Here is a 12,249-nt window from a genome sequence, read left to right on the forward strand (position 1 = left end):
GGAGCCTTATACAGAAATAAGCAACTCCTCACCAAAGCAGCTAGGATTTCAGTTGCAAATTCGCACCTTATCTCCACCCTACTTTATGCCTTTCCAATATATACCAACCTAAGGCAATGCAATCTAAATAAACTCGAGACGTGCTGCAACAAAATTGCTAAATTTGCCACCAGGGCATCCTACCACAGTCACCACTGTCTCTCATTTACTGAACTAGGCTGGCCAGAACTCCCTCACCTCCTTCAATGTTATCAACTCACACTCACCCACAAACTGGATAACCATCCTCTAAAGGTCCCATCCCTCCAGTATCTACTCCAACCCTATCTCACCACCAGACCACTACGATCCAGCAACAAAAATCAATTACAGGTTACTAGAGCCAATAACACTGCTGGAGAAGCACTATTCTCCAGTGCTATAGCCAAATTATGGAACACCCTCCCCCCAACAATAACCTCTCTACCATCATGCACCCACTTCAAAGCTTTACTTAAAATGCACCTAAAAACATCCTGGCTATGCCCTTGTAACTCTCCCCCTCTAACTTCTCCCACTCCATCTACCCTCTACCTCTCTTCCACCCACCAAACTACCTTTTATTACAGCAAGCTCTGATACTTCTATGCCTATCTACGTATTATATGGCAGTAACTTCTTATTGTAACAATTGTTATAGGTTCTTAGATTCATAGATTCATAGGTTCATACTAAGCTAACTGCCCTTGCGAGCCATTTTAAGCCTAGCCAATTATCCCTTGTGACTCAAACCCTGCACCTTGTGTTTGTAAGGCAAACACCTTAACCATTAGGCCACCCTCCCAACCCAAATAAGGAATGCTTCACGAATTTGCATGTCATCCTTGCGCAGGGGCCATGCTAATCTTCTCTGTATCGTTCCAATTTTAGTATATGTGCTGCCGAAGCAAGTTAATATCTGCTATGACTTAGTGGATAGAACAGATGCTAGTTATCTACTGAATGTACTATGTTTTTCATCTGTAACTATGTTTGTAATATTTTAATTGCTAGGATTCTTCATCTGTAACTATGTCTGTGATATTTTAATTTGTGGAGCTTTTCTTGCCGGGCCTCTGCCGAAAATGGACCTGCGTCCAGTCGGACATTCCCAATCAACAAAGGTAAATAAATAAATAAATAAATGTTATAAATATCATATGTTAAAGAAAAGAAAGGCACTCACCTATTGAACCATTTTCAAATCCCATGACTTCTGGGTCATAATAAAAAAACAAAAAAAGTTATATGAAAGAAGATAAAAAGTCCATTATGTAGGAAAAACAAAAAGGGGATTATTTTTTAAGTTTCTTCTTGTGTTCAACTGTTTTCCAATTACCATTTTCAGCAATTCTTTTGAGATTTGGACTTGCCCAGTCCATTTCATCCATTTTATCCAATATTTTATTAGATTTAATGTAGTTGATGGCAACATCAAGTTCTTCAAATATCTTTGGACCCTCTTGAAGGAAGATTTTCAGCTGTGCAGGGAAAAGCAAGTATGATTTTATTTGTGCTTTATTCAGTTCTTTGAGCAACGGAAGGAAATGTTTCCTTTTGAAATAACAGATGGAGAATAGTTGTTATCAAAACAAGTGATGTCCTTTTATTTAATAGGTGTCCTAGACCCAGCCATCTTCAAAACTTTTTCTTTCTCATGAGATGATAAAAATTTAAGTATAACTGACTTTGTAGAAGTGCTTTTGGTATTCTTTAAGGAAGGCAAGGACCTGTGAGCTCTTTCTATACCAAAAGAAAGCGCTTCAGGTAGTTGTAAGATTTCTGGTAGCCATTAAGATAAAAACTTTTCCAAGTTATTTTCTTCCAAGTTATTTGGTAAACCAAAGATCCTGATGTTATTTCTTCGAGTTCTATTTTCTAGATCATTTATTTTAGTTAAAAGCAAGGTATTCTGTTTAGAAGAAATTCCAGGTTATGTTCATTTTGTTGTATTCTACTATCCATGCCATTTAAGGAAGTTTCAATACCTGTAATTTATTTCTTCTGCTATTTCAGATCCAGATGTATTATCTCCATTTGTTGCGAAGTAGTTTCTTTAAAGCTATCTATTTTCATGTCCATTCTGTCAAATTTTGTTGATAATTCCTGTATGGTAGTTAAAAGAGTTTGAAACTCTTTTTTTAATATAGAGTCCTGATGAGAGGATTTAGTAAAGCTCATGCTGCAGTCAGATGCCTGAAACTTATCTTTTGTAATTTTTGACAGGAAAAGTTGTAAATAATTAAAATATTTTTTTGATATTAACTAACTAAACTATGAAGAGATACTAAATATATAAAAAAATTACTATTTAGTTAGTTATACTTAAAAATTCCTGTCATAAAAGAAATAATAAGGCAGAGCAGAGAGAAAGCACTGCTACTCAAGGCTCATACTAAGCCATGCCCCCTATGGATGTGTTTTTTTTTTAAATATAGCCTGGAAATAAGTGCTAGTGAGTGTACAGCAGATTTTTGGCAAACCCTGTGTTTTCAACTATCTATAGAAGTAACAGGTTTCAGAGAATAAAGCAGGTGCCATGGTAAAAGCTGGTGTTATAAAGCTGATGCATTGTGCCATACTTTAATGTGACTATTAGCTTCACTGTTTGTTTTACTGATTCAGTAGTCTACTGCTCAGCTGAACTAATTTAATGTGCTTATGCTTTGTCCCCAGTAAGTCTGAATTTTTCCAGACTTATCCATACATTTATTTCCCCTTTGTCTCTGGAGCTTGTTGCCCTTCATCCTTACAAACTGTAACAAGCTCACATTTGCCTACTGTGAGACAATTAGCCTTATGAAAGTCTGAATAAGACCAGTGCAACTTACAGCCTCCTGACATCATGGCAATATGTGGGTCTACTTCACCCTGTTGAAGGCCGACAATGTCAAAGCTGGTATTGTTGGAACCAAAATGTCGAAAGCAAAAGTCATCGCACGTGTAAAAGGAAATCTCCGTAAGGGGAGATTTCCATTTACTGCAATGTAGTGCGATCTCGGAGTTGGTATATTTAAGTAGCGGGGGATGTAGGGGTGCAGGGGGGCTTGCCCCCCTACAAATTTGTGTTGTGTTTGGGTGTTTTTTTTTTGTGTGAGTTTTGACATTTTCATGTTGGTTATTACGTTGTCGACAGTTTGAGTTTCCGACAGTGTAATATAAACGCCCATATGTACAAATGACCAGGCATCCATTTTAATTTAAATTGTGCTTCCTTTAGTAAAGCAATAAACTGTACTGCCCTCAGTGCCTTGATAAAGATAGACAAGTTATTGGCTGAAACACTCTTCTCACAGTAATAATCTCAAGCTCCTTCTGTATCACCCCTTTAGTAGCCCTTCTAGATATTCCCCTTATCTTTTGCTACCAGTCACATTCTGTCTTTTTCGTCTTACCTTCTAATATAGTTAATCCATCCATCTCTTCGTATTACAAATGTTTTATAGAACTACAACAATTGCTACCAATGGAGCAGCAAAAATAATTGGACAACATACTTGGTAAACCCTTTAAAGATGGTTTTTCTCATGTGCCTTGGTCTCCTTTCCCCTATCCTATCCTACCCTACTCTACCCTCAGTTCCTACTCATCCTTTTCTCCAGTAGTTCTGTACCTTAAATGCTTCACCTCTCACACAGTCCTCAGCCTATTATATCATTAAACCACTTCTCCCTACTTCCCAGCTGTACCTGTCCTGTAACTCCCAACACTTAACATCTACTTGTTACTCTCCTTTACCTCACCCTATCTTTTCTCTACATTCTTTTACCTCTGTATTACCAAATAGCTCACCTGTGTATCTGATACTACTATTAATAAGCCTTCACAACCACATAAATATCTCACTGAAATTTCTTCTCCATTTTCTAAGCAATCTCATTCTACCTTACTTTTACTTCCTATCTGCAATCCAATTGCCCAAAAATAATAGTCCCACCTCACTCAGCTGTGATTCTGACACATTACATTATTTTGACTCTTCTTATACTCCTAACCCATATAACTTGTTGCCACTGCAAACCTTACAACAGCTTGCAACCAATCACAGGCAATCTGTCACCAAAGCACAACTCCACCTATGCACAAGTACCAACAGCTTCCTCCCTTTTCACTCTTGCCCTTCTGCATCAACAAAAAATTCATCACCCAAGTGCTAACTCCATACTTGTAATGCTATGTCCAAAAATAAAAAATAAATTCAAGTGACCCCTTCAAACATCTTTTCACATATTTACAACATTGTGAAGATATTCAGCCAAAGTCTGGCACATCTGCACCAATCTTCTCCTCCCAATTACAATGCAAAGCTCTCCTATAAATAACCAAAATTCCTCAATATCCCATCCTTCATCTTTTTTACATTGATCTCAAAAGCATTCAAAGCAAACTAGAAGACTTTCATGTTTGGATTGTCCAGCATTCTCCAGATATATTAGTAGCTCAAAAAAGAAATCAGATATGAGAAGATATGACCACCATGCTGTAATTTGGTAAACATTTGAAATATCGGGACCCACGTGAGCGAGTCCCAGATTTCAGAGACTAAATGGCTGAAAAAATGGACTTGTATATACCAAGTTTGAGATGGCCATTTATTTATTTATTTGTTGCTTTTATTATTATTCTCAGAATATCCCCTTTTGTCAGAGGTATGGTGATCTCAAAGTAGGTGTTTATAAGTTTGGGGAAGTGGAGGGAGGCTTGGACCCTTGCAAAAAACAATTGTAAAGGAAAAGAGCAAGTTTTGCTCATTCCCTTGCAGTTTTGGTCTTTCTTTCATACAGTTGTCACCAGTGGCGGATGGTGACTTCAAATCAAAGGGGGGCTGCAGGAGACAGCTGAATGGGTGGGGTTAATGGGAAGAGGTGCGACCAACATGAAAGGGGAAGAGCTATGCTCAAAACTACAAAAACTGTAACTTTAATTAAATATGCTGCCCTAGGTGCCAGACCATCATTATGAGAGTACAATCAAAACAAAATGAAGTGTAGAAGAAAAAAAATTTCAATGCATTGGCTGTATGACAACTTACTTAATATCTAAATGGAAAAAAAAGGTTGTGAGGCATGAAAAAATAAATTACTTTTTAAATACATTACTGGAATGCCAGTCAAAATCAAATATAAGAAAAACAAGCAGCACTCAACTCAAACCACTTATCCTTGCACTGCAGTTCTAATTATAATTTATATTCAGCTTTATAAAAGTACCAAGTAAAATGCTGAACATAGCAATCTCTGTGATACCTGCACTTGTAAAAAATGTTTCTTATCCAAAAAAGACCTGCTGCCTGTCAAGAACTATCTACTTGTTTCATGGGGAAAACATGACCAAAGTAAAAAATGAAAAGCAAACAAGAAACAAGCTCAACATACATTGCTTAAAGAATTACTGCACAGGTTATGGACCACACATGATATATTGGCATTCTGTTTAGTTTACAGGTAAAGCCTGCAAAGATGACTGCAAGTCTCCAGCAAATTTAATGAGCTTCTTAAAATAATGTAATCCTGTCCTTTATTACAAATACTGTCATATGCATTTCAGTACCCAAGGCTTATACGTTATCTAGTTATGTAAGTATTTTATGTATGGCAAAAACAGAAAGGCTTTCAATGTTGGCAATTCCTTAACATTATGCTTAATAAAGCTTACTTGCATCTTACAATCTCAGACAAGCTTACCTGATGGTCATTAAAGCATTGCTACTTAAACACAGGCACTTTCTGAATAATAATAAGCATAAATCAACAGTATAAAAATATGACACAAACCAGAATATTCTGCAACATCAAAGACATATGAAAAGCCACTGTAGTACTTGTGTCTACCTTGGATGGGGGGATACTCTGCACATTTACACTGCATAACTGCTCCTTGCCTTGTTTGGACACATTCAGAGTCACTACATGGGGGAGTGGGGTGCTTGGCCCAAACACATTTGTCATACCTCTCAACCTCAGAGCAAGAAATCTGGACCAAGCCATAGATAGAAGTGGGACAAAGGCCCAAAAATAAGGACAGTTTTTAAATATTGCTCTTATAAACTTAGAAAGATAATAGAATAGTAGGTTTTGCATTAGTATGACTTTTCTGAAGGGTATGAAATCTGAAACTCAAATGTCTGTCATTATTTTCTAACTTCAGTCTTTAATGATTTGCCACTAATTTGCCAAAAAAAAACACAGTTTTATGACAAATGGACCAAAATGTGATGCAAAAATATAAAATAGCCACACAATACAGCTGTGAACCTGTCAAAGAAGGGACACTTTTTTAATATTAGTACTGCTAACTTGAGCAGCTGACAAAGTAAAAGAGTCTACATGCATTTCTGAAATAAAAGTAATCTATAATTTATACAGTTATTTATTAATTGTAAACCCTCCATGTTTTCTTCCAAAATTGCCATTTTACAGAGGGATTATTAGGGGAAGAGCAACATTTTGAGCCAAAACAGGGACAGTTGAGAGGTGTGGATATGCCTAATTCTATAAAGCAATTTATTTGCACATACCTCTCAACCTGTTAATGCAGGACAAGGCCAAATATATTGGGGGAACATATAAACAGTACTAAAATTGCTCTTGTATAAACTGAGACAGTTGATAGAATAACAGGTCTTGCTTTAGCATGCATTTTTCTGAAGGTTATGAAGTCTGAAACTCATTGTCTGTCATCATTTAGTGACTTAATTCCTAAATGATTTGCCAGAAAACCACATTTTTTATGAGGAACAAACCAAAATAAGAAGCAAAAATCTATTCACTTGGTGAAAATCTGGACAGTTGAGAGGTATAGTTCAGCTGGGGCTGTCTTTGAGTTTGCCACCCTTCCCCCTCACAAAATCATGGTTGAATGGAGCCTCCCCTCTGCAGCAATTCCAATGAACCATTGCTTGGCTATTTCACCCCATTTACAATAAACACTAATGTGCATACTGCTTTACTTCTATGATGATTTGGACTTCATTTGAAAGTTTTATTTTGCATTTTATAGCACAAACACCAAGACATCTGCTAAACAAAGCAATGCACAGTGGCAGCCCATGCTATTGGACTGCAGGACTGCAGCCACCCAGCTGTAAAAGAAAGAAGAAAGACCCCCAAAAAAAAAGAAACTAAAGAAAAAAACAAAAGTCACGGACCTTTGCGCACGTACAGTCACAGCATTTACGACATCCAGCCTGCTGCTGAACCAGTCCAGAGCATGCACAGAGCTCCGGACTAATTCAGCAGCAGTCTGGATTAGAAACACAGCAATCAAGAGCATCCCAGAAGTCTATGCAGTTAGTTACAACTGTATACACTGGAATGGAATCGACTGCAATGTCCACAGGCTGGCCTGCTCTCACTGGAAGGAAGGACTTCAAAACAGGATTGGTGACATCTCACGGGAGCTTAGCAGGTGGATATGGAGCTATACAACAATAGAAAGCCCTGGACATGTGTGTGTGAAATGCCCCAGTTGCTGTATACTCATGGCTAGAGAGAACACATGGTGGTGGGTAAAGAATACCTCAGGCTTGAGCCCTGTACCTTGGTTGCAGGTGGCAAGGGCCTGAATTCCCTACCCACCACCTTTTGTAAAAAAGAATGCAGATTTTTGCCTCATATTTGTTCTGTTCCTCATAAAATCTGTAGTTTCTGTATTTTTGCTACCTTACACAGTCAGTAGTGCAGTGGTGTAGTGGTAGCATTGTTGCCTGACAGCTACAGGTTCTTTGGTTTGATTCTTGGCTGGGGTGTTTTCTGTATGAAGTCTGCATTTTTTCCCATCTTACAAAGACATATGTCTGGAGTGTTTCCCCTTGGCCTCTGCTAAAAATTGGCTTTTGTTCCAAGTCAGACTTTCCTGGTTAACAAATGTTAAATAAATAAAAATAACAGGCATTTGAATTTCAGACTTCATATTCTTCAGAAAGTACATGGTAACACAAAACCTTTTATTCTAACAATTTTCTAAGTTTATAACATGGGTATTAGAAATTTGTCCCTATTTTTGGGACTGTATTCCCCCATTATTGGCTTCGTCCAGGTTTTTTGTGCTAAGGTTGAGAGCTATGGTGAGAACTGAATTCACTGAATAAGTTTGGGGGCTGTATTCCCCCATTATTGGCTTTGTTCAGGTGTTTTGTGCTAAGAGATTGACAACTATGGTGAGAACTGAATTTACTAAATGGTAGCCATTTAAGTTTTAGTCTTCCTATCTTTTGCAAAACTGATGATTTTGCATAGTGGTATGTTACTGTGACTGTTTTGCACACCATCCTGGGTTCAATACTTGGCAGTGTGAAATGTATGGTAGTAACACAGCATTTTATTCTAGTAACTTTCCAACATTATACAAGCAATGTTTAAAATGTGCCCCTGGTTTTTGGGGTTTTGCACCTCCCCCCAATAAATTTTGTCTTTTTCCAGATTTCTTGTGCTGCAAAGTTCAGAAATACAGCTGAGTGTCAAGTAGATTCTACAATAAGCTGAGAGCTGCAGGGGGAACAAAAGTTTAGAGCTGCTTATGCTGCACCAGTTTGCATTGTTAATAATACAACAGGTAGTGTACTTGCTTTTGATGCAGAAGGCTGTGGGTTCTACTCCCACAATAGGTAGATGCATTGCTGAGACTGTACTGTGTTGTAAAGGAGGTGGATGCTGGAGTCCTTTTTGGCGAAGATACCTAGTAACTATGAACCTGTTATCAGTTTGCCATCTATTCCCTATTACAATATTACTAGCTTATAATTTTTAATGCAACATAGGCAATTTTTTCCTCAAGGGCAACAGGCACTTTATTTGTAGATGAAACAATGAAATATAAAATTGTTTGCTAGCCGCAACCTCTTCATTAGTTACAGATTTCTTTCATTTGGAATTATTTAGATGACTTTTATATCTTCAGAGATTGTGCATATTTACTGATACTGGTGGACTGTAGAAGTTTGAGTAGGCTTCTATGATGGAAATGTTCTGAATTGGGCAGTTTTGTCATTTTGTTTCATTGTTTACTGGAAAATGTTCTGAATTGGGCAGTTTTGTCATTATTGGTGCATGCATTTTGTTTCATTGTTTACTGGAAAAATGTTCAAAACAATAAATTTAAAACACCCTCTAACAGCTGTGCTGTATTCTACAAGGAATATAATTTAATGCAATCAGAAAGGTGTATCAAAGAGCACGTGCATGTTTCGTGTGCAAGGGGCCTATGATTTAAAAACATCCCAAAGTCAATCTTTATCTGGCACTGGCAAAATGTATTTTCTTTGAATGTGGGTTTCAATGAATGTGACTTTCAAGGGCAGAGAAGTTTTAATGCTAAGTCTGTTTTCATTGTGAGCCTGCATTGCTTTGTTTAGCAGATGTCTTAGTGTTTGTGCTGTAAAATCAAAATAAAACTTTCAAATGAAGTTCAAATCATCGTAGAAGTAAGCAGTATGCACATTAGTGTTAATGGTAAATGGGGTGAAATAGCCAGGTAATGGTTCATTGGAATGGCTGCAGGGTGGAGGCTCCATTCGACCATGATTTTGTGAGGGGGAAGGGCGGCAAACTCAAAGACAGCCCCTGCTGAACTATACCTCTCAACTGTCCAGACTTTTACAGAATTAATAGATTTTTGCATCTTATTTTTGGTTTGTTCCTTATAAATTTGTGGCTTTCTGGCAAATCATTTAGGAATTAAGTCACTAAATAATGACAGACACTAAGTTTCAGACTTCATAACCTTCAGAAAAATGCATGCTAAAGCAAGACCTGTTATATCAATTCTCTCAGTTTATACAAGAGCAATTTTTAGTACTGTTTTTATATGTTCCCCCAATATATTTGGCCTTGTCCAGATTTCCTGCATTAACAAGTTGAGAGTTACGTGCAAATAAATTGCTTTATAGAATTAGGCATATCCAAACCTCTCAACTGTCCCCGATTTTGGCTCAAAATGTTGCTCTTCCCCTAATAATCCCTCCACAAAATAGCAATTTTGGAAGAAAATGTGGAAGGTTTACAATTAATAAATAACTGTAATAATCAGAGTTATAGATTACTTTTATTTCAGAAATGCATGTAGATTCTTTTATTTTGGCAGCTGCTCAAGTTAGCAGTACTAATATTAAAAAAGTGTCCCTTCTTTGACAGGTTCCTAGCTGTATTGTGTAGCTATTTTATATTTTTGCATCACATCTTTGGTCCATTTTTCATAAAATTGTGTTTTTTTGGCAAATTGGTAGCAAATCATTAAAGTCTAAAGTTAGAAAATAATGGCAGACATTTGAGTTTCAGATTTCATACCCTTCAGAAAATTCATACTAATGCAAGACATACTATTCTGTTAACTTTCTAAGTTTATGAGAGCAATGTTTATAAATTGTCAATATTTTTGGGCCTTTGTCCCACTTCTATGTATGGCTTTGTTCAGATGTCTTGTTTTGAGGTTGAGAGGTATGATAAATGTGTCAGGGCCATCACAGTCAGCCAGAGATATTTCAAATTGTGACATACTTGTTGCACCCCACTACCCCATGTAGTGACTCTGGATGTGTCCAAGCAAGGCAAGGAGCAGTTATGCAGTGTAAATGTGCAGAGTATCCCTACTGCAGTGGCTTTCCATCTGTCCTTGATTTTGCAGAATGTTCTGGTTTCTGTCATATTTTTATACTGTTGTAATATATCTCTTCATTTATATATTTGTTTATATTCATTCATTGATTATATATGTTTATTAATAATTCTAATGTTTTATTAATCTATTTCATGAGTTTTAACCATAATGTTCATGAATTCCTTATATACATTTTATATGAAATATTATATATTAGCTATCTGACATTAAATATAAAAAATAAGGTTCTTTTTATATACTCATTTTGTAAAGGTTTTGAATACTCCTTTTAAAATAGAGCTTTATTTGTTCACTTAATTAATCAATTTACTCATTATGTTTAATCAAGACTAAATGTTTAAGTGATTTGTGTTAATGCAGAGAGTATATAAGCTCACTGTATTAGTGAAATGTTTATGGTCTGAGGAAGCGTATCAGAGGATACGCGAAAGCGCTTACCCTAATAAAATCCTGCCTTTATTTTATTAAGTCGTGGTGAGTCCGAAGTTTGTTTGTTTTATACTGTTGATTTATGCTTATTATTATTCAGAAAGTTCCTGTTGCTCTGTGTTTAAGTAGCAATGCTTTAATGACCATCAGGTAAGCTTGTCTGAGATTATAAGATGCAAGTAAGCTTTAATAAGCATACTGTTAAGAACTGCCAACATTGAAAGCCTTTCTGTTGTTGCCATGCAGAGGATACTTACATAACTAGATAATATATAAGCCTTAGGTATTGAAATGCATATGACAGTATTTATAATAATGGACAGGATTATATTATTTTAAGAAGCTCTTTTCATTTGTTGGAGACTTGCAGTCATCTTTGCAGGCTTTACCTGTAAACTAAACAGAATGCCAATATATCATGTGCGGTCCATAACCTGTGCAGTAATCCTTTAAGCAATGTATCTTGAGCTTGTTTCTTGTTTAATTTTCATTTTTTACTTTGATCATGTTTTCCCCATGATGAAACAAGGAGATAGTTGTTGAGGCAGTAGGTCTTTTTTGGATAAGAAACAGTTTTACAAGAGGGGGTATCACATAGATTGCTACTTTCAGCATGTTACTTGGTACTTTCATAAAGCTAAATATAAATTATGATTAGAACTGCAGTGCAAGAAGAAGTGGTTTGAGTTGAGTGCTGCTTGTTTTTCTTATACTTGATTTTGACCTGGCATTCCAGTAATGTATTTAAAAAGTAATTTTTTTTTTATGCCTCACAACCTTTTTGTTTCCATCTAGATATTAAGTAAACTGTCATGCAGCCAAGCATTGAACTATTTTTTTCTTCTATACTTCATTTTGTCTTGATTGGACACTCATAATGACAGTTTGGCACCCAGGGCAGCGTATTTAATTAAAGTTACAATTTTGTGGTTTTGAGCATAGCTCCTCCCCTTTCTAGTTGGCCGCACCCCTTCCCATTGACCCCACCCATTCAGCTGTCTTCTGGAGCCCCCCTTTGATTTGAAGTCACCAGCTGCCACTGGCAATGCAGTCTCACAATGGAAACAGACTTAGCATTAAAACTTCTCTGCCCTTGAAACTCACATTCATTGAAACAGCATTGAAACCCACATCCAAAGAAAATACATTTGGCTAGTGGCATATAAAGATGAACTTTGGGCTATTTTC

The 12,249-nt window shown here is 36.6% G+C and overlaps 1 protein-coding gene and 1 non-coding gene across 2 annotated transcripts in view; both read right to left on the reverse strand.

Annotated features, from left to right (window-relative positions):
* The window catches only part of SLC23A3 (solute carrier family 23 member 3), a 1,305,121-nt gene that overhangs the window by 1,059,073 nt on the left and 233,799 nt on the right, over positions 1–12,249 (reverse strand). The window lies entirely within an intron of this gene.
* Positions 827–929, reverse strand: LOC122805101. Its single transcript, XR_006365311.1, has one exon. It is a non-coding gene; the product is annotated as a U6 spliceosomal RNA (small nuclear RNA).

Source organism: Protopterus annectens, chromosome 6.part0, assembly GCF_019279795.1.
Source record: "Protopterus annectens isolate FY-2018-M chromosome 6.part0, PAN1.0, whole genome shotgun sequence".
NCBI lineage: Eukaryota > Metazoa > Chordata > Ceratodontiformes > Protopteridae > Protopterus > Protopterus annectens.